At 60.7% G+C, this 20,411-nt stretch overlaps 1 protein-coding gene across 3 annotated transcripts in view; it reads right to left on the reverse strand.

Moving 5' to 3' along the window:
• Window positions 1–13,226, reverse strand: part of SHANK3 (SH3 and multiple ankyrin repeat domains 3) — a 383,847-nt gene extending 370,621 nt beyond the window's left edge. Inside the window, exons 1-2 of one of the 3 annotated variants that reach the window (XM_054200170.1) lie at window positions 12,997–13,226; window positions 3,204–3,253 (exon numbers count right to left, since the gene is read on the reverse strand). The gene's annotated coding sequence lies outside the window, so the exon portion shown is untranslated. Of the gene's footprint in view, window positions 1–3,203; window positions 3,254–12,039; window positions 12,093–12,890; window positions 12,944–12,996 lie in introns of those variants that run through there. The other 2 variants (XM_054200186.1, XM_054200177.1) reach the window with 2 other exon arrangements.
• Between the last annotated feature and the right edge of the window lie 7,185 nt (window positions 13,227–20,411).

The following is a 20,411-nucleotide window of genomic DNA, read 5'->3' on the forward strand; positions in this document are numbered from 1 at the left end:
CTGCTGCCAAGACCTACTGCCCCCTCACCATCGCCACCAGACAGGTCCCATCACCGTCCTCTCGCTCAGCCCCTGCATTGCCCCAGCACCCCAGCTTTGCAGCTGCCCTGGCCCCCCTGCCAAAGCTCCAGGCAGCGGCACACAGGGTCCAGGGCTGCCGTGCTGACCCCATGTCTCGAAGCATGTACCTGACCCTGTTCCCAGGGACTCGGTGCTGCCCGGTGTGGACACTATCCAGAGCTGGCGTCGGGGTGGCTGCCACCCCAGAAAAACATCCTGCCGCCGCAGAAGCCCAGAGCGCCCACTGACCAGCCAGCCTGAACACACCGCTCAGCTTCTCCCGCTTAGCCCTTAGGTAATAGGATAACGCTGCCTCCATCTGTTTGTCTGGGACAGAGACGCTAATCACCTCTCCGGCATCCCTCCCCTGCGTGCACCATGCCCGGCACTGCCTCCCGCCATGCCACCGTGCAGAGGCAGCACAGGGCAGAGCTGCTGCACTGGCAGGAGTCGGGGAAGAGGCTCCAGGCAGCTGCCAGCCGGCAGCCACGGTGGGGACAGAGCGGAGAGGATGGAGCCGGGCTCCTGGCTCAGCCACAGCCTCCCACAGATGCCCAGAAGCCTCCCCATGTCCCACAGACTTGGGCTCCTGCTGTAGCAGGGAAGGAAGGTCCTTCCCCTACAGGGCTAGGAACAAAGCTGTGCAACAGGGATTGCCTTCGCCAAGCCCAGCTCCACGGGGCCCTGCTCCCACTGGCATCTGCTGTTCTGCAGCAGAACGATGAGGACCAGGTCAGAGCACTGTCTTCTGTGGAGTGATCTGCTGCAAGTGTTCAGAAATGATGCTGCCACAGCAATCAGATTTGAGCCCTGCCAGTCATGGATGTGCTCTGGGACCACGCAGGACTGACTTCACTGAACACACGAGCCAGCAGAAGAGTAGCTTGGATCAATGCCCACATCTCAGTACAAACACAATTCATCCCCACCGCACATATTCCAAGACTGCACCTGCCCTGCACTGGCAGCCTGTGCTGAGACAACTGGCACAGCCCCGCAGCCCTGCGGGGAAGTGCCCCTCGCGGCACCGCAGCTCCCCAGCCCTGAACTGCCTGGTGCAGCACGGCACAGCATGGCACGGCACAGCATGGCACAGCATGGCACAGCGACTCCCCTGCACGGAAAGACGCAGCGCAGCCCACGCAGCGCAGCCCACACAGCGCAGCCAGCCCTGCGCGGAAACACGCAGCACAGCCCACACGCTCGGCCCACGCAGCGCAGCCAGCCCCACACGGGCAGCCCGAATTATCTGGGGAATTTACAAGGTGAAGTGGCGATGCGTTTCAGGGGTCCTGGAATGAAGCTGCAGGCTCTGAAAGGAGCCTACTGAAGCCAGAAAAAGCACCCACTATTCTTGTGCATTAGCATTTGATGTTTCCTTTGTTTCATCCTCTGGTTTCCAAGCCTTCACCCTGAAATTTGACATGCACAGCTTGCTGCACGCCAGGGCTCGGCCTGCCTAGTGCACAGGGAGAAGGGGCTGGGTGAGGCTGGGACTGTCTGAGCCCCAGCCCCACAGAGGTGTCCATATGGTGTGCACGTGCACGGGGTCCCTGCCCGGGGGTGGGACACGGCAAATGTCTGCAGTGCAGGGGTTGGCAGGTCACAGCCTGGGGACGGGGGCAAAAGCTGGAGTCCTGCTCCCCTGCAAGTCCCAGCACTGGGTGCACTGGTGCATGGCGAGCAGTACGTGGGAACACACCCAGGTGTGCACACCTGGAGCAGGAACAGCGTCAGTCAGAGGCTCCATTGGCAGGAACCAGCCCACACTGTGCCAGGTAGGGGCTGGGGTCTGTGCTGGGCACCAGAAGGCTGTTCAGAGGAGCACGCAGAGGCCAGGGCAGCGCAGGACTCAGGGCAGGAGACTGCGTCCACCATCAAGCAAAGAATGTAAGGCAGGTAGGGGACAGACCAGCCCCAGATCATGGGCAGACGTTTGTCATTTGCCGTCTCCCACTCCCACGGGACATCTCTCCCCTGCCTTTCCCCAGTGTGTCCTGCAGCTCAAGCTGTTTCTCCCCCAGCTGTGGGCAGTAGTTTCCCTGCTCCCCTCTCCCTTGTTGTCCCTCATGCTTCCCTGTCCCTAGTGTAGCTTTTCTCTCTCGGAGCCAGGCTCTGGCCCTACCACAGTCACAGCAAGCAGCTGCTGCGTCCTCCCCTGCCCACATCCATTCGGTGCCCTGGGAGGATGCATGCGCTGCCCCTGCCCTCGGCCTGGCAACCCACCATTGCTCTGATTCCCTTTGTGGCACATGAGCCCTGGCACCTGCCAGCAATGGTGCTGCAGGTTCTCTGTGCACATCTGGAGCTGGCTGGCCTCATGCCATGGCACTGAACTCCCCTCACGCCAGCCTGACAGCAGCCACAGAGGCAGCACTAAACGCCCAAAGACTCAGTGCAGCCAAAGAAAATGCTTTTCACAACGTGCTGCACATTCGCACCCAGGTCCCATCAAGACCTTGCCCCGGTGCGTAGAGCGGTCTGCATGCAGCACCCGGTCCCTGAGCACGGCTGTGGGGTGACACGGTCACCAGCTACACAAGCGCTGGGGATCCAGCGTCCTCAGGCAGGGCAGGAAAAAGTCCCATTGCATGAGGCAGCATCTGAGCAGCCAGGACTGGAAGAAGCACCCGCGCCAGTGTGATGTCCAGGAACCTCCAAGACCAGTGGTATTTGTCCCAGACAGAGATCCTGGATCCCAGCTGGATGGGCCTGAGGGGATCCCATCAGCGAGGGCACCCTGGATCCCAGCTGGGTGGGCCCAGGCAGGCCTGGTTCACCAGTCTCCCCCAGACCTTTCCTCTTGATGCCTCCTCAAAGCACATCATGTAGCAATGACCCACCCCTGACTCATAACTGCTGCCGCATTACCTGCAGCCTGCCTGAGCGCGTCCTGTCCCCTCCAGCCTGAGCCCTGCCATCCTTTGCCAGCCCTCACAAGCCTTGTTTCTGCCCTCAGCTCTCCACGCAGCTTCCTCTGAGCACCACAGCTAGGTCCCCATCCCCAGTGCCCCAGACAGGCCACCCCCTCCTGGGGCAGCGCTGCAGAGCCCTCACCAGTCCGAGCCCTCTCCCCACCACCTGCGCTCGGGAGGCCCAGGGCCCTTCTGATGGCAGAACGGGAAGGACAGAACAGCGCTTACCTGAAATTACTGTCACAGGCACGGGGTCACAGCACTCCCTCTTCATCAACCTGCGGACAACAGAGAGCAAGGACAGCATCAGTGCAGTGCACCCCACGCCCAGCCCCCGGGCAGACAGGAGACTCAGCCCCGGTGCGGAAGCCGCAGGGCTAGGAACAAGAGCATCCCCAGAGCAAAGCTCCTACAGGACACTGGGAAGAGAGGCAAGGTCACCACCACCTGCCACCCCGCCGCAGCAGAGCGTCCCTGGCCCTCCTGCGCCCAAGCCCTCCAGCCCACGCAGGGCTGTCCTCACCCCATGGACAGGCACGTCCGCTCCCCCCGAGGACAGCCACAGGGGCTCTGCCCCTTGCCCAGCTGGGCTGGGGGACTGGCAGCCCCCTGCCTCTGTCCCACAGCGTGGCTCGGCAAGACCTCAGCGAGGGCAATGCAGCTTCCCGAGGAAATAGCTCAGGCCAGAGCACCAGGGGAGGCGGACACAGCCCCCATGGGTCAGGGGGGTCCACAAGTACTTTTCCCACCCCGGGTCAGCGGGTCCTCTGCACCTCTCCCACCCTGAGTCAGGGGGTCCCCTGCACCTCTCCCACCCCAGGTCAGAGGGTCCTCTGCACCTCTCCCACCCTGGCTCATCCACTCCCAGGCAGAGCCCTGGGCAGGATGCAGCCTGAGAGCAGAGGCAGGCTCGAGCTGAAATGCCAGCAATGCTAAGGGTCAGCTCCTCCACAAGGTCGACCCTCTTGTTCTGTTTGGGACAAGCAACAAGGGACCAGGGCCCAGCTGCGCCCACCTCCAGAACACAACATGGCAAATGCCCCAGGCTAAATTCAGGAACAGATACAGGCAGTCAGGGAAAGAGAAAAGGGTATCCATAATGTCTGTGCTCTCGTATGTGCTGGAAACGTGCATGCTCTCTCTCCTTGCTTCTTATTAAAGATCCTTTCCGGGTGAGTGGCTGAAATGGCTGCTCTGTTGTAGAAAATTAAAAATGTATGACTTGGGATTTCTTGGAGCACGCCCGTTGTGCTGCAGCTGGTGTCAGCGAGTGCAAGGTGCTGCGGGGGGAAGGGGCCGCCGCAGGGATCCCGATCTTGCAGAGCACTCGGTGTGACACGCGGGCAGCTGGGTGCCACCAGGCTTTAAACATTTATAAAATATACTCCAGCCTCCTCTGGCAGAAGGATCACAGATGCTGTGATGCACCTGGAAAACTTAGCGGCTATTGTGTGCCTGTGTAAAATGATGCTGCCGAGGCCCCAGTGGGGCTGCAGCACGATGCTCCGGACACAGCTGCCACTGCCCCACTGACTCCTCTCTTGAGAAAAGCTCACAGGACACCTGAGCCTTGAAAACAGAGGAAACCTACCACAGCTGTTTATGTAGGACCTAAACAAAACAGCACAGGGCATGTGTGCGTCCTGCTTGCACATTTAGTGACCACAGTCAACTGAGTCTCTCTCACGACCCTTAGCACCGGGAATACCAAGGCTGAGTGGGGCTGGCGGCAGGGCAAGGGGCTGCTGTGCCTGCGGGGACATCGAACCTTGGCAAGCACAGCCTTGCAGGGCTTAGGGCTGAGGGGTGACACCCTGAGGGGGGACACCGACACAGCCTCCCTCCCACCCATGCACCATCTGAAATCCCTCGCTGCAGCACAGAGCGTGGTCTAAAGCCAGCCCAGGGCACTGACCAGCCCCAAACCCTCCTGCCCCACCACGGCCAGCGGTGCCAGGAGACCCGATTGCTGCGATTAAGAAGCTCAGATGAGGGGGTGGGTTGTGTGGTGCCGCAGAGCAAGAACTCCCCGTCCGCCAAAGGCACCTCCAGCAGCTCGTGCTCCCAGCTCACCCACCGCCTCAGCCCAGGGATGCGGTGGGTTGGGGCTGGAGCAGCACGGCTACAGCTACATGTCACCACGGGCGGCACAACCCAAACACCCCAGCATGCCTGGTGGCACGGCTCCACACCCTCTGGGCCTCTGCGTAGCATCAGACAGAGAGCTATCTGTGTGGCAGCCATCTGGAGCACAGCAGCCTTCCCCAGAGGCACACCAGATCCCCAGGTTGTGACAGCTGCTGGCACAGCCACGGCACAGCCCCGGGGAGCTGAGCTGTGAGCCCCCAGTGGCACCTTGTCCCGACCCAGCCGAGCATCATCTGCGCTTTACCACCCTCCCTCGGTATCGGAGCACTGGGGCAGCGCAGGCAGCACCGGCAGCAAAATGGGCAACAACCGAGCACGTGGGGAATAGGTACCTCCCCAGCCGTCTAACGGGTGCAGGATGGCCACCAGGGCTCCCCGAGGAAACGCAGAACCCAGGGGACTCAGAAACAGGAGGCAAGAATGACCAAAGGGCAAGAAAAACTGTCATAAGAAGAGAAAGGAAAGAGTAGAGATTGCTGCCTTAGAAGGAGGCAAATAAGAAGGGACACAGATAAAAAGCTGTAACATCCTGAACAGTCTGCAGAAAGGAGACGATGCTTCTGCTCTTTTCATCTCACAGCATGAGGGCAGCAGAAAATGTTGTGGGATCTCGCACTAAGAAAAGGAAATACTTCTCCACACCGCCCGTGACTAGATGGTGTAGCTCACTGCCGCAGGAAGCCCCTGAGGCCCGGAATGGTGCAAGTTCCCAGCCAGATCTGGAGGTTTCTGTGGATGAGGATACCAAGCAAAGTCACCAGCAGCAGCAAACCTGTCGAGGCCGTGCAGCCCCTCCGCAGGCTCTGCTGATGGCCAGCAGGATCAGCCCTTGGCACAGGCAGCCGGTCCCCAGCCGGCCCGCAACTGTGCCAGAGGGGGGCCAGGGCAGCGAGACGGTCCCAGAGGGTGGCTCTGACATGCAGAGTGGCTCCCAGCACCAGTCTTGCTCAGTCTCCAGCAGGATGGATCTTCCTCCTGGCTCCACACTATCTCCATCCCACCCTCACCTCCAGAGCAGATCTGGGCCAGCACAACGACCTCCTGGGCTCCTCCTGAGCTGGGGCTCTCCAGCACCATCTTTTCTGTCCTCAGGTGAGGAGGGCCTGGGGGAACATTGACCATGGGAATATGCAACCAGTAACGTCAAAGGCACCGATCTGCTCGGGAAGCAGCTCAGGAGATAAATTAAATGCTTATAATATGAGCATCTTCTCCCAACCCTGATAACAGGCAAGGGAGATTTATGAGTTTATTATTGGACCTGATAAATTAAACTCTTCACAGAAGAATAAATTATGCAGATGATCTGCGATGTATTTAGACTGCAGCTTGCACACCGCCAGGATCTGAGCCCTCGCAGTCCCTGAGGATCCTGCTGTCTGTGGAGCCAGAGGGGCCTTGTTCAGATTAGTGGGGAGAGCTCCAGGGAGGCTGTTATTCCCCTTGCTCTTGAACGGCAATTCTGCCTTTCGCCTTTTGCTTGTCTAAGTCTGACTCTTTTATCACGAGTGTCCAGATTCCCTGCTTTTCGTTCAGCTTTTCCCCTTTCCAGGATAAGAGGCAGGGACTGCAGACTCGCAGTAACCACGGCAGCTGGTCCCCAGCAGTCTAACAAACACGACATGATCAGAAATGACAAGTCAGTGGAAGTAAAACTGTCCCCAAGACACAACTGGGAGCTGGGAAGCATCTGGAGACTCCTATCTCAGGAGGGCTGTGGGAATGCCTCTCTGCAGAGAGGGATGTCCATGGGGTTATGATACGGCAGATGGGACACACACAGATGCCTGTGATCAGGGTTCATACAGGGGGGACATGCCCCATTTCTGCCGCCCGAGGTCTCCCGGGGCCCTTACCCACAAAGGGACAATGCCGCTTGGTCCCTCTCACAAGCATTGTCAAGGAGTCCATTCCAGCTGTTCCAGATGAGAAATGCCTTCTTGTCTCATCAAGCCTTCCCTGGCAATAGGGCAGCCACAAACCCGGGCCAAGGGCTACGGTGCCACGAGCAGACACCACTGCACATCTCTGTGCAAGGCCACTGGTCTGGCCACACCGCAGCCAAGCTGCCTGCGTGGCACAGCCTGGCATGGCACAGCTGCTCCAGGTAGCCCCCACAGGCCTGTGGGACTCAGGACGGAGGTGAGCAGACAGTCAGGGCAAGCTCAAGGTTGGCCATCATGTCCCAGCAGGCTCCTGTTACAGCTCCAGGGATCCGTGACCATGCAGAGGAGCAGGAGACATCGAGGTACAGCCTGCAGCCCCCGAGCCCCAGCATGCGAAGTCCTGTATCCCCACGCATGCCGGGAGCTGTAGTCCCTTCCTACGGAGGCCAGGAAACATTACCTCATGCTGTAAGGACATGATTGAGCCTCTGCTGAGCTTCCTCCGGGCAGGGGAAGGTCCCCCGGGCAGCCCTGACTGCGGCTGGCTTCCGCCAGTGCCGAACAATAGTGTCCAGGGCCGAGCACTTGTGGGGCCGCTGCGTTTCCTGCCATTCTTTGTACTCCCCTGAGGATGTCTATAAAAAGCAGAAGAATCCAGACCTGGAAGTCTAAACCACTCCTTAAATAAGCCAGGAATGCCAGCCTCTCCCGGGGGAGGGAGCCCCGCTGTCCCCAGGAGGGAGCAGCTGTGGGGAGGTGGGACGCAGCCCAGGACCCATCAGTTCTGTCCTGGGGAGAAGTGCAGCCCTGAACCAAATGGCACCCTTGGGTTTCTCTAGTGCCAACAAGGCACCAAACCCACTCCTGCCCACCGAGGTCTCCCTGCTGTTCCGGAGCTTGCAAAGTCATCCTCCTTGGCATGAAAGAGCAGCTCCAAGGGCAGCTCCTTCCAAACGAGCAGCCCCTTAGAGCAGGGGCTAGGCTGGAGCATCACCTGCCCCGCCATGGGGGGCCCATGGGAAGGAGAGGCTGTTTGTGGGGTGCAGGCCTCGCACACGTCCTGGGGCTTGGCTTTGCTCGGGAAGGGGCTGGCTCTGATGGTCCCCCCTGCACTGTCCCCGGCTCTGCACAGCCCCGTTCCCACCCCAAGTCACCCGTGCAGTCACAGCTGAGCGCACGCAACATCCAGAATCACAAACTCACGGAGCTGCTGTCAGTGAGGGCAGAACATGCTGCCGCCAGAGAACTTTCAATTTTTAATGATAGAAGAGTCTCCTGATCAACCTGCTTCTCAGGTTACCAAAGTCCCCATCCGCTCCGCTCCTCCTGACGAGATGGGCAGCCCGACCGCTGGAAGCGGCACAGACACCCCAGCCCCTGAAAGTTTGGGCTGATCCTGGAGAGACTTTCACAAAGCCAGCGCTGCCTCCCCTTCCCACGCTGCCAACAGGAGCCAAGGCACTCATGAACCAGAGCTTTTGCCTGTTGTCACAGTTACAGCAGCTCAGCTGCATTTAGGAGTGGGATGGCAATTTAGTCTTTGTACTCGTTTTAGCTGCACGGCCTCCCCCTGCTCCAGGCCTGCCATGGCAGAGGGGATTCCTGCCCCACAGCACTGCCAGCCCCAGCAGGCAGCCGAGCCCCCGCTGCACCCCGCGGCTCCTGCTCCCGTGTCCCTGGTGCCAAGGGCAGAGCCGACCACCGGATCCCACCTCCCGGGCCAGTGGTGGGCGCCAGGCTGGGGCCAGAGCAGGCAGAGGGGGCCAGAGCGGGGCAGGGCACGGCTGGTCCCCCTTGCTGCCCAGGACGGGATCCTTTCCTTGCCCCACAGCTCTGCTCCCAGCTTGTCTTGGTTGCCCTCACAGCCCCTCCTCACCCCGGCACAGAGGCAGAGCAGGGCAGGAGCCAGGAGCGCTGCTGGCCCTCCCGACGCGACCTCCCGGCTGTGGCCATCCCTGGAACACTCCTCATTCCGAGGGCAGTGCCAGGAGCAGCTCCTCTCCCACATCCCGGACGCAGGCGTGCCCCTGCCCCGGCTCTCCCAGGAGAGCTCAGCTCTACCCCAAACCCCACAACCAGCCCCTACCCCGGCTCTCATGGGAGAGCTCAGCTCTACCCCAAACCCCACCACCAGCCCCTGCCCCGGCTCTCATGGGAGAGCTCAGCTCTACCCCAAACCCCAAGCCCCACCGCCAGCTCCTGGCCCAGCTCTGCAGACCCCCACCGCAGCTCTGTGCTGTGCTCCAGGGCAGGACCCGCTTTGCCATCACCCCCCAGCTCCTGCGGTGCCTCCGCCAGGGAGCCTCACTCACCCTGCCGGGATGCCGCAGCTTCACCACGCTCTGCGAGACGGGCAGGGGACCCCAGCCTGCCACCCCGGCCCCCTCCCACCCCACGGCCCCATACCTGGCTCCTCACCACTTCCACACTCGTGCCTCACCATTTGCATGTGCACTTACGCACGCCGGTGCGGAGGCAGCAGTAATAATTTTTAGCTGGTGGAAATCTCAACAGAATATTCTGTTGTTCTGCTCGCGTGTCTGTTTGTGTGCACCTCCAGAACACAACAGTGGTTTAAGTGAACAACGCAGTACAAAACAAACAGTACAGATATGCATTATTCATATCATAATACTACCAAAATTAAGAATACTTAGGTGTTAAATGAATATTTAGGTGTTACATGCTGTACAGCAACAAAAGGTTATTATCTGAAAAAAGGACCTTGTAATATTCTCCTTTGTGCCCTTTTTTGCCCTCAGCCCCTGTCGCCACACACCTTGCAAGTTTGGCAGAGTCAGCAAAATCTCCGCAAAGGGCTACCGTGCAGGTGCAAAATGCACAAGAACTTTGTAATGCATTTAAGTGTTAGTATAAGAAAGAAATTATGGAAACTCGTTATGTGTTGTCTCCATTACCCGCATGTCACCATTAAGAGAGAATGACAATGGAAGTTTTCAGTGAAGCCTATAAGGTTCTTAGGGGGAAGGACCCCACCATGCCCCAGCAGGAGCCATCCCTGTCCCCACGCTGTTCCCAGGCATGTCGAGCCGCGAGCCTCCTCGCCAGCACGCAAACAATGTGCACACCCCACGCTGCCCAGGCGCAGCCCCCCGTCCCAGGGTCTCCAGCTCCCGGAGCACAGGGGCCTGTGCACCCTCCACATCTGCGAGAGCCGCAGCGAGCCCAGCAGACACTGGCCAAGAGCAACTGCCTGTCCTGGGCAAAGGCACTTGCCGGGAGACCCAGACCAAGAGAAGAGCAGAGCCCAAGCCCTCAGCTCCTCTCCTTACAACCAAGGCTCTGGCACAAACACACAACAGCTGGAAGAACGCCTTGTACGCTAACACAGTGACACACGTTCCCACCGTGCCTTGCTATAGGTACAGTTGCAGACCTGGCCCCATGTTTGACTGTGTTTCTCACAGATGCCTGACAGATGTAACCCTTACATCTCCGAAGGCTTTGAGGATCCCTGCCTATAGACGTCAAGGCAAGAAACAGCAGGTACGGTTCCTGTTTAAATCCTATTTGCTTAACTCCATTGCTCCCTTCATGCCAGCATCCCGATTCACGCAAGCATCCACAGGCACTCGTGGGTACCGGTACCTGTGCGGCCAAAGCCAGCTCTGGAGTTTCCTGCTTCCTTGACCCAGTTTTGGAAGAGTAGGAGAGTGGCAGATTCTCACTTTTCCAGCAGTTCCCCAAGACATCACGGACAGGCAAAATTACAAGCTGAGGCCCAGAGACAAGAGCACAACCACACAAATCCCACACCCTGAGCCCAGAGAACAGCTCGTTATCCGTGACAGCCTGGGGTGGAAGTGACTTACTACACAAGTTGTGCTTACACACAGACAACAGAGCACACAGAAAAATGGTGTGCTGAGCATCATGTATAGGTATGTGCAAAGCCCTGAAGGTAGATACACCCAATTATGCACAGATATGGAAGGACCACAAACAGGTAAGTCACAAAAGCAATGGCACACGCTACAAAAGCAATGCCATGCCTGCACCAAAAGTCCCCTGTCTGCCTAAAAACTTCTGGACCACACCTCAGGTGTCATGGTCCCCACCTTCTCATGGTCCCCATCCCCTGATGGATGCTCTGCCAGCATGCACTCTACCGATAAGCAGGGCTCCCAGTCCCCAGCACATCCCATCCACCAACCATGGCCCCTACCCCGGCATGATTGCACGCCTGCAAAGCCCAAGCACATTGTTCACTGCAAATTTCAGCCCTTATCCCCCAAAATAGGCTCCTGCTACAATCACAGCCCCACAGCACATCACAGCCCTTACTCCCCTGCACAGGCACCCCAGTTCCGACCACAGCTCCTGTCCTGAAGCGCCGACATCTCACTGCAAGCCATGGCCCCTATACCCCAAAGACATCCCACTGCAATCCACAGCCATGGCCACCCCACAGATACGACCCAATGGAAGCCACAGCCCCGCTCCCCAGAGCACACATCCCACCGCTCACCACAGCCCCCAGCTCCTAGGACGGGCACCCAAATCATGCACCGCAGCCCAAATTCCCTGGCACAAACACAAGGGACTGCGCACCACGGCCCCGTACCCAGCACAGACGCCCCACCGCAAACCACGGCCCCCACAGGCAGCGCTCCCCCCGCAAACCCCATCCCCTGCCCCCCTGCGCGCCCCCCCCGCACCCGGGCACCCCCGCACGGCAGCGCACAGCCCCCGGCCCCGCCGCCGAGCCTCCCCCTGCCCGCGGGGCTGCCGCAGCCGCCTCTCCCGCCCGCCGTGGCACCGGCACCGGGTCCAGCCCGCCGGCGGCGGAGCCCTCCCGCCTGCGCCCCGCCGAGCCGACGGCCCCCGCCCGCCGCGCACCTGCGCGCCCGGACCCGCGCCCGGAGCCGGACCCGCGCCCGGACCGTCCGCGGGCGCCCGGTCGCGCTCCCGGGGCAGCGCAGCCGCCCGCCCCCCCGCGCAGGGCTGACCTCCGCTCCCCGCCCCGGCCCCGCCGCCGCCCCCGCAGCTGCCCCGGGGCCGCCCGTTACCTGCGGGGCGGCGGGCGGCGGGGCCCGAGCCACCATAGCGGCGGAGCGGCCGGGGGCAGCGGGGCCGCCGGCAGCGGGAGCGGCGCGGAGCGGGGCGGGGGCGGCGGGGCCGGGGCGGGGAGCGGCGCGCGCGGCGGATCCTCCGCGAACTCGGCCCCCGCCGCCGGCAGCGGGTGTTAGTTTAAGGAGTTGTCATGGCAACGGCGAGCCGGCGCGCGCGGGAAGGGGCGGGCGGAGGGAAACTTCAGAGGCGGCTGCTCCGGCCCCGGCACCGCACCCGCACTGCCCGCCGCACGCGGGGGCTGCCGCCCCGCGCCCGCCGCCGGCACCCCGGGCTCTCCGCTGCCCCGCCGCCCCCGAGGGCCCCCGCTGCTCCCCGACGCCCTCCAGCACCCTCCGCCCGCCCCGGCCCGCGGGGACGCGCTTGGTCCCGGCTCGGCCTTTCCCCGCCGACGCCCCCGGGGAGAGCGGGCGGGTGGGGGGCAGCGCCGGCCCCGTCCCACCCCCGCCCGGGGCGGCCCGCGACCCCCGCGGCCAGGCCGTGACACGGGGCGCCCCGCGAGCAGGGCTGGTCCCCTCGCTCCGGGGCCCGGCACCGTCACGGACACGGCCCAGGCCCAGCCCAGCCCCGCGGCCCGGCCCCACGCACCTGCCCCGTGGCATCGCCTGAAGCGTCCCACAACCACGCAAAGGCCCGCGGGCCAGCCCCGTGCTGCCAGTCCAGCCCCACTGAGCCCACCGCAAAGCACCGGGGCCAGTCCAGCCCCACTGCGCCCACCGCGAAGCCCCACCCGCTGACCCCAGGGCGAGGGACCAGCACTGCCCCGGCTCTGCTGCCCCACCGCGGGTACCTGCCCTTCCCAGGGCTGTCCCAGCCCCACGGCCCCGGCAGGGAGCAGAGCAGCCCCAGTCCCACGTTGCTGGGGGGCTCCCACAGCCCGGCCCCACTGCCGTTACCTGGCACAGGCCCGCGTGCTCCTGCCCCGGCTGCTCTGGCTCCTGGCGCCTGCGGAGCTGGAGCCTACAGGAAACCAGCGTCCGCCAGCTCAGCCCCTTTCCTTCCAGGAAGGGGACACCCCAGTCCCCGCCAGGCTACCGCCCCCCTCTGCGCCCTGCGTCCTGCTGCAGCCGGGCCGAGGCAGCGGACCAGGACGCACGGACGTCCTGGGTCAGGACCTGGCCACAGAGTCCTGCGCACACAGACATGGCTGCATGTGCATGTCTTTGGGGTGCTGTAGTGTGCTGAGCGTCACAGCGGGTCTGTGTCGTGCTTGCTCCGGGGTCTGTGCACATCCACAGGGGTCAGGATGTGCCTCCGCATCCTATCTGGGGAGCCAGGAAACACCTTGCCAGAGCAGAGATTCTCCCTTCCTGTGGGAGCACCGCCGGCTGGGAGGAAACCCTGCCACAAGGCCGAGAACGGGGCGCCGGCAGCACTGCCCACAGCAGTGCCGGATGGACGGCCAGATGGACAGATGGACAGGCGGCGCCCTGGCCTGGGGCGCTTGCTGGGGCACACAGTCTGCCCTGGCCAGGCGCGAGTGGGTCAGAGCAGCCGGGGTGGGGCGCAGGGCACAGTGCTGCGTCACCCTGCAGCAGCTCCCTTGGCACGGCTGTGGTGGGAGGAGAGACCCTACCCTGCCCAGCGGGGACATCCCCTCCCTCCCCGCTGCCCTCCCTGGTGTGTCCCCATGCCCCCCGTCTGCCTGGCCTGGCGTGCCCCTGGCCCTGCTCCGCTTGGCAGCCCCCATGCATGCCACAGCAGCAGCGGTGCAGCACAGGGACATGTGTCTGAGTGCGCTCAGCTGAAAGGAGGGCAGGCATGCCCTCGACAGCCTGCATCACACAGGGACGTGTGCCTGGCAGCTGCAGGGCCCCAGGGGCCAGGTCTCCTGAATGCCTTGTCCCCCTCCAGCAACAGTCTGCTGCCTCATCCCAGGCCCTGTCCCTGCCTGACCATCATCCCACCTTTGGGCAGTGGGAGTCACCCTGCAGCAGTCACACCAGGCTCAGCCGAGCTGCAGGAGACAGACCCATCCGGCCGGCCGCGGGGCCTCACCAGGCTCTTCTCCCCATCCATGGGACAGCTTTCCAGCATCCCCTGCCTCCTGCACTGCCCATCGCTCCTACATATCCCTCCTCCACCCTCTGAGGGGAGCTTCATCCACCAAGGAATGTCTTCCTGCTACTTTCCAGGTCAGCATTGGCACCTCAGAGGATGGGAAATAGCGTCCAGGCTTTGTCTGTGCCTTTGGCCTGGTTTTGATCATGAGATGTTTAGTTGCAATTGTTTGGGTATTTTTTAGGTCATGGAGGCAAACTTCCTGGATTTCCTTCACAAGCCTGGAGAGCCGAGAACGCACTGTTCCTATAAAGCTGACACGTTCCCCCAGTTCGGTGACTCCGGGTATTTTCTGAGCACTGCAGTGCTCACACCAGCAGCTCAGAGCTGGTGCTGGGATGTGCTCTGCAGCCCCACGGCGTCAGGAACAAATCCCAGCTGCACAGGGGGGAAACAGGCTCTGGGGTCATAGGGATGGGACCAGACCCTAGACGCAGGGCAGTGGGATGGGTATGGGGCTTGCAGCCCTAAGAACCCCTTCTAGGCAAAATGACACGTGAATGAGTCCTGGTGGAGGTCCAACAAGCAGGGCCTGGCTGCATGGCACAGGGAGCGAACAAACTGTGAGAGATGGGCCTCGGTGGGGTGGGGTGGAGTAGAACCTTCTCCTTTTGGCCAGCAGCTCCCCAGGAGGGCAAAGGGGGAGATCCTTTCCCAGGTCTCCCTGAGCTGTGGTGGGTCAGCCCGCTCCTGAGCTCCTTCACAACACAGCCCAGGCACACGGCAGCTCAATACCAGCCGCACCTGAGGTATTGAATGTGGCAGCTCCCCTTGAGACCAACCAAGTGTTAAAATAGAGCTGGTATGAGCTGGGAGAAGAGACATCGCTCAGGGGAGAGTAGCCCAAAGTGTGCTCAGCTTAGGGGATCTCTGCAGCAGTCAGCAGGTGTGGTGCAGACAGTGAGGAACCCCGTGCCAATGCCTGTCCGAGCAACTGTTCCACTACATGCACGCAGCTGGACAAGGCAAGCAACATCCGAGCCATGGCAAGCCCGAGGAACGGGAAGCCATCCCTCCTTCTGCCCCATAGGGAAGTCCCAGTGCAGTCCTGCGGAGTGGACCCATGTTTGTGCCCACGCACAGATGAGAAGCTTCTGTACACAACCCTGAACGACCACGGAGCCGTGCCGGTCCTGGCTGAGCCCTGGCCTCCAAAGAGGTACATTGGCGTGGCAAGCACACAAGGCAGTTGTAGTCCGGTGCGGAGCTTGGTCTGGGAGGCTGAACCAGCACGCAGACAGACAGGTTCTGGCTCAGTGAAGTGGAAGTCCCAAGTCAGGGGCTCTCGATGGTGGTGCAGACACTCCGGGGGGAGATGGGCCCACCAGCTCCAGGGAGCAGGAGCAAGCTCAGCGGGGCTGGGGGGTCCCCACCTGGGGCTGGCACGGGGCAGGGGCTGCAGACGAGTGCTGAGCCATGGAGCGTGGGGCCTCAGCGTGCAGAACAGAGCTCGCTGCCTGTGTTGCTTTCTCCAAAGGTCAGAGAACAAGTGCAATGCAAATGCTGGCGAGTGGGAAGCAGCAGGAAGCCGTGTCTCCCAAACGGGAGTGCGGAGCCAGGCGGAGGCAGGGCCCATCTGGTCCCTCCAGTCTGGCAGCCGGGAGGAGAGTAGAGACCGTGTAGGGGACCAGGGGAGGCAGGGGAAGGGGGCAGACATGGAAGGCAGCCAGATTGCCCAGCTCTGTCAGAGTTTGCTGCTGGGCACACCAGGGCACCCCACAGTGCAGGGCTGGGAAACCAAGTCCGGCAAAGCAGCCGAGGAGGCTCTGCAGGCACTCGTCCTCGGGGTGGTGGCGTACAGCCCATGGGGAAGGAGTGTGGATGATGACCATGGGAACCAAAGGGCCAGGCAGACCTCGAGGGCTGTGGTGGGGATCCAGGCGGCTCCGCTTCCTGAGCTCCGTTGAGCAGACACGGCACCTGTGGCTTCACGTGGGGATGCTACGCAACGCCCAAGGTACAGGTCTCACTGCAGGGAAGCAGGGGCAGGTGGTGTCTCTGAATCTCACACTCGGTGCATGCGCTGGGCTCCATCTGGAGCAGGGAACTGCCTTCCCCATGTCCGGACTTCTGGCAGCGCACTTTGCTGAGATCCTGCTGGCCCTGCAGAGGCAAGTAACAGGGCAGCAGGGCCCAGCATCAGAGGGACAGCTCAGCTCCCCTACTTCACACTTGCTCTTTCCATCACTAAGTGGCCGAAGGCACAAGATGGGGCGGCAGGGAGATGGGAGGCTGGCTGAAGCCCCCTCTGTTGCTGTCCTTTGGAGGGAAGGCCATGGTAGCAGCGACTGCTCCGGTGCACTGTGCAGTGAGAGATCTGCACAGGAAAGCAGAGGGGCCGGGCTGGCAGTCGCCACGGGGCCGGCAGCATGCCCAGCCCTCCTGGCAGCACAGAGGGGACCATGCCAGCTCCTTCAGCCTCCATCCAAGTCTCCAGGAAGGCCAGGACATGGGCAGGGAACTTCTCGGGCAGCTCTGTGAGGGGCGTTCACTCTGGGTTGGTTAGACTGAAAAGACAGCTATGGATGCCCCATTCCTGGAGATGTTCAAGGTCAGGCTGGATGGGGCTTTGAGCAACCTGATTTAATGAAAGATGTCCCTGCCCAGGGCAGTGGGGTTGGACTAGATGATCTTTTAAGGTTCCTTGCAACCCAAACCTCTCTATGATTCTGCATGCCAGCAAAATGCCTCTCTTACCATATAGTGACACTACTTCTCCCGAGGCACTCCGAGTGCTTAGGGACTGGTTCCAGGGAGAGAAACAATCGGCTCCAGCTGAGCACAGGCAAGGACAGGGCTAATGCCGTGGGCAGAGTGTGCCCAGAAGCCTATGCACTGGGCAGCACTCCAGCTGCGGGTTTACTGCAGCCCTTGGTGAGGGTGATTCCTGCTGAACTCAATGCCCAGCGCTTCGTTAGAGTCACACTGCTGAAAGCTCTGGCTGGAGATGATGCATCACGCACCACCTGTGATGACAAAAAAGCACAGTACAGATCCTCAGCAGCACTGGCTACCTCAGGCAAAGCCTCAGGTCTCTGCTGGGCTCCGAGTCCCACAGGCTGGCGAGCCAAGTTCAAGGTCTGGGTCCTGATCTGCAGGGCCCATCACGGCCCCGACCGGCACAAGGAGCCTGGAGCTCTGGGCTAAGGCCATGGCTGACAGCATTGCTCCTCGGGCACACCGACACTGTCCCCAGCCAGGGTGGGACATGCCAGTTGAGGGACAGCTTGCTGCGAGCTCACCAGGCTCCCCTCCTGCCCTCCCTGCCCCCTGCTCCGAGCAGCGCCACTCCTCGATGGGCCACCTCTGCTGGCATGGGCACAGAGCAGCCCAGACACTGACAGACGGCGTACGGCCTTTATCCCCCACATCGCCCTTCCCAAGGTAGAGTGCCCAGCACTGCTTTTGTTGCATTTGGGGTCTGCTTGGACCCAGCATTCTGCTTTCTGCCTCTGCACTGAGTCCTACCTGGCTGCTCATAGAATAAACTGGATATTTTCCATGATTCCTTCTCTGTGCCGTGTCCCATATGCTGGATCCTATGCTGTCCCCTTCATGGCCATTCCTGGATGTTCAGTACAAAGCTGGTGGTCCAAGAACAGCTCTAAAAGGTAGACAAATGCAGGATGAGGTCTTGTGTTTTCCAACTCTTGATGACAGCAGAAGGTGCAGCTGCCTCTTTTCCCTGAGCTCATGGTGTAGGAGCAGCTGCTGTGGGACTCTGAAATGTCAGATCTTCCTAGCTGACACAGATAAGCCTTGGGCTCTGCCAGCAGCAGCCTCTGAGTGTGCCATTAAGGGCACCCCATGCTCAGCCCTCCGCTTCCTGCAGCAGAGGCTTTGATGAGTGCATGTATCCAACTGCATCTCCCTGATTCGGGCTGTAATCTGTAATCTACCTGGGCAGAGAGCGCAGGCATATGGCAAGGGGGAGCGAGGTGGCAGTCCTAGTACACTGGCTGCAGCCTGTGCTTTCCCAAAAAGGACATCATGCAGCACCACTGCGTCATCAGCGCATATAAGGCATCTCATATCTTACCACATTTCCTGCCCTTGCCACTTGTGCTGTGCTGGGAAGCGAGTCCAGAACACCACCTACGGCCTGTGCACAGCTTTTGGCAGCATTATCCTGCTCTGGGAACCTCTCGTGCTGAGGTTTGGACACAGTCCCTGTAGTCCTGCTGCTAAAGAGTCTCTGTCTAACGTTAGTGAAAATGCCTCGTCAGTACCAATGTCCCATGTTACCAGCTCCTTCTCTAGCTCATCACGCTGCATGGCAAACACCTTGTCTCATGAGCACCCGGCTGTGTTGCAGTGGACTGCTCTCAGCACACACCTGCGGAAGGTGAAGCCTTGGCGTGTGCCTCAGATGACCCTCAGCACAAAACAAACATTACTGGAGGAGTCAAGGATGATTTTACTAGGATGCAACCATCGACAATGCTGTGCCTAGGATCAGGCAGGTAGGTGACATAAAAAGTTTTACTTAGAGGTCCCTGTGCCATAAGGCAGAGTTGTCTCTCTCTCTCTAACCAGATCACACCCATCAGGGTACTGATACAGCCTTTGGCCATGGTCCTTACTCCAAACCTCTACCCTAGCTTTTGTTTTGCTGTAATTTGCTCTGGTGCTGCAGACACCTTGGCATACTGAACTCTCCCTTGGCCTCTTTTCAGGGCGGCACTTTGACTCTTTCTCTGAATGTCAGTCTTTGTGCTTCTCCCAAGAATTGCAGACTACCTTACCTAGTGTGCAGAAATGCTGCGGGCCCCTGAGCATGGCGACATGCAGCTGCCTTGTGCCCACGCTCTATGTGGAGCCTCTCAGCTTCCCCAGTGCTTCATGCATGGGGTTAACCTCACACAGCAGCTGACTTTATTCCACCCCACTGGGCACAGCCCAGCCCTTTACATGCTCAGCCTTCTGAGTTTATTTTTCATATAAACATATTTTCAAAGTATTCTCTCTACCAGCTTGCAAAGAGCCCTGAATGCAAATCCTGACCGGCTTTACAGCAAGAAACAACCGCTTCTCCTCTGGGGCGGCATCACCGGTGCTGAGGCGTACCATTTGCATACTCCCAGGATTCACAAACAAGCCAAACTTTTGCAGTCCCCATTGGAAAACAGATGCTGGTCTCCCAGATCAGAACAGTGAGCTTCTCTGCCCATAGACTGGGGCCACATGGAACTGAGCCCCATCTCCGCACTGCCCGCAGTTGGTGGTGGACCCCCACAGCAGCACCCACGCTGCCTGGTGCAAACCAGGGAGTCTGGGCAGAGGCAGGGCTCAGCCTGAACGAAGCACAGACACCCAGTACCTGCCCACGGTACTTCTGCGGATGGCTCCAAACCCTCTTGCTAACTCCTGATGCCAAGGCTGGGTGTGTTACTGTGTCCTCCATGGGCAGCGAGGCACACTGATCTTCAGGAGCCAGGCCAAAGCCAGTCTAAGCACCACCTGCACTTGAATCTGCATCATATTTGCACCCACTCTGCACCCACTGCAGGGTGAGTGAGCCATCCTCCACGTGCCGTGCCATAGTCCCTGTGGGGGGCTATCCTGTCCCCCATGTGCCATGCCACGGACCTCCTCCAGCCCAACATCACCAAGCCATCAAATCCTCCTGGGGGCAGGCTTGCAAATGGAAACCATCTGCCCTTGGAAGAGGAATTTGTAGGGAGACAGCTGGGTAGGGTGAGATGTTTGGAGCAGGACTGTCTTGGGATGGAGTTGGAGACGAGGAGGCTGGCAGAGGAGGATGGTGGCAGACCTGGATGTGTCGGACACGCTCCCTGCCCTGCAACAGGAACAAGCGCTTGCTGCCTGCATCCCCGGGGCTCTGCTGGCAGCACCTGCCCCTTCCTGCTGCTTAATCACCATTCTCTATGGTAATGAGGCGACAGCTCCTTAAGGGAAACATGCCTGCTAATTAAGCCTTTAATTTGGTGACACTGCACGTTTCCAGAGGACGCCTCTCTGCCTGCCTGCAAGGACATCTTCTCCCGGCCTGGCCATGGCACAGCCCTCTGCCTTTGTGCCCTGGCCCTGCCAGAGCCACAGTCCCCACTGCCCCAGGCTCTCACCACAGAGGGTGGTGAAAAGCAGTCTCTTCCACACACCCCCACCTCAGCCACCACCATGCTGGAGAGCGGGATGTGCTGTCTGCGGAGCAGGGACACGCAGGGACACTTGCATGGGTGTGCAGGGAGGGCTCACCTGGGCTGTGCTGCCTGCGGGCAGCGTTCAC

This window comes from Rissa tridactyla, chromosome 1 (genome assembly GCF_028500815.1).
Source record: "Rissa tridactyla isolate bRisTri1 chromosome 1, bRisTri1.patW.cur.20221130, whole genome shotgun sequence".
NCBI lineage: Eukaryota > Metazoa > Chordata > Aves > Charadriiformes > Laridae > Rissa > Rissa tridactyla.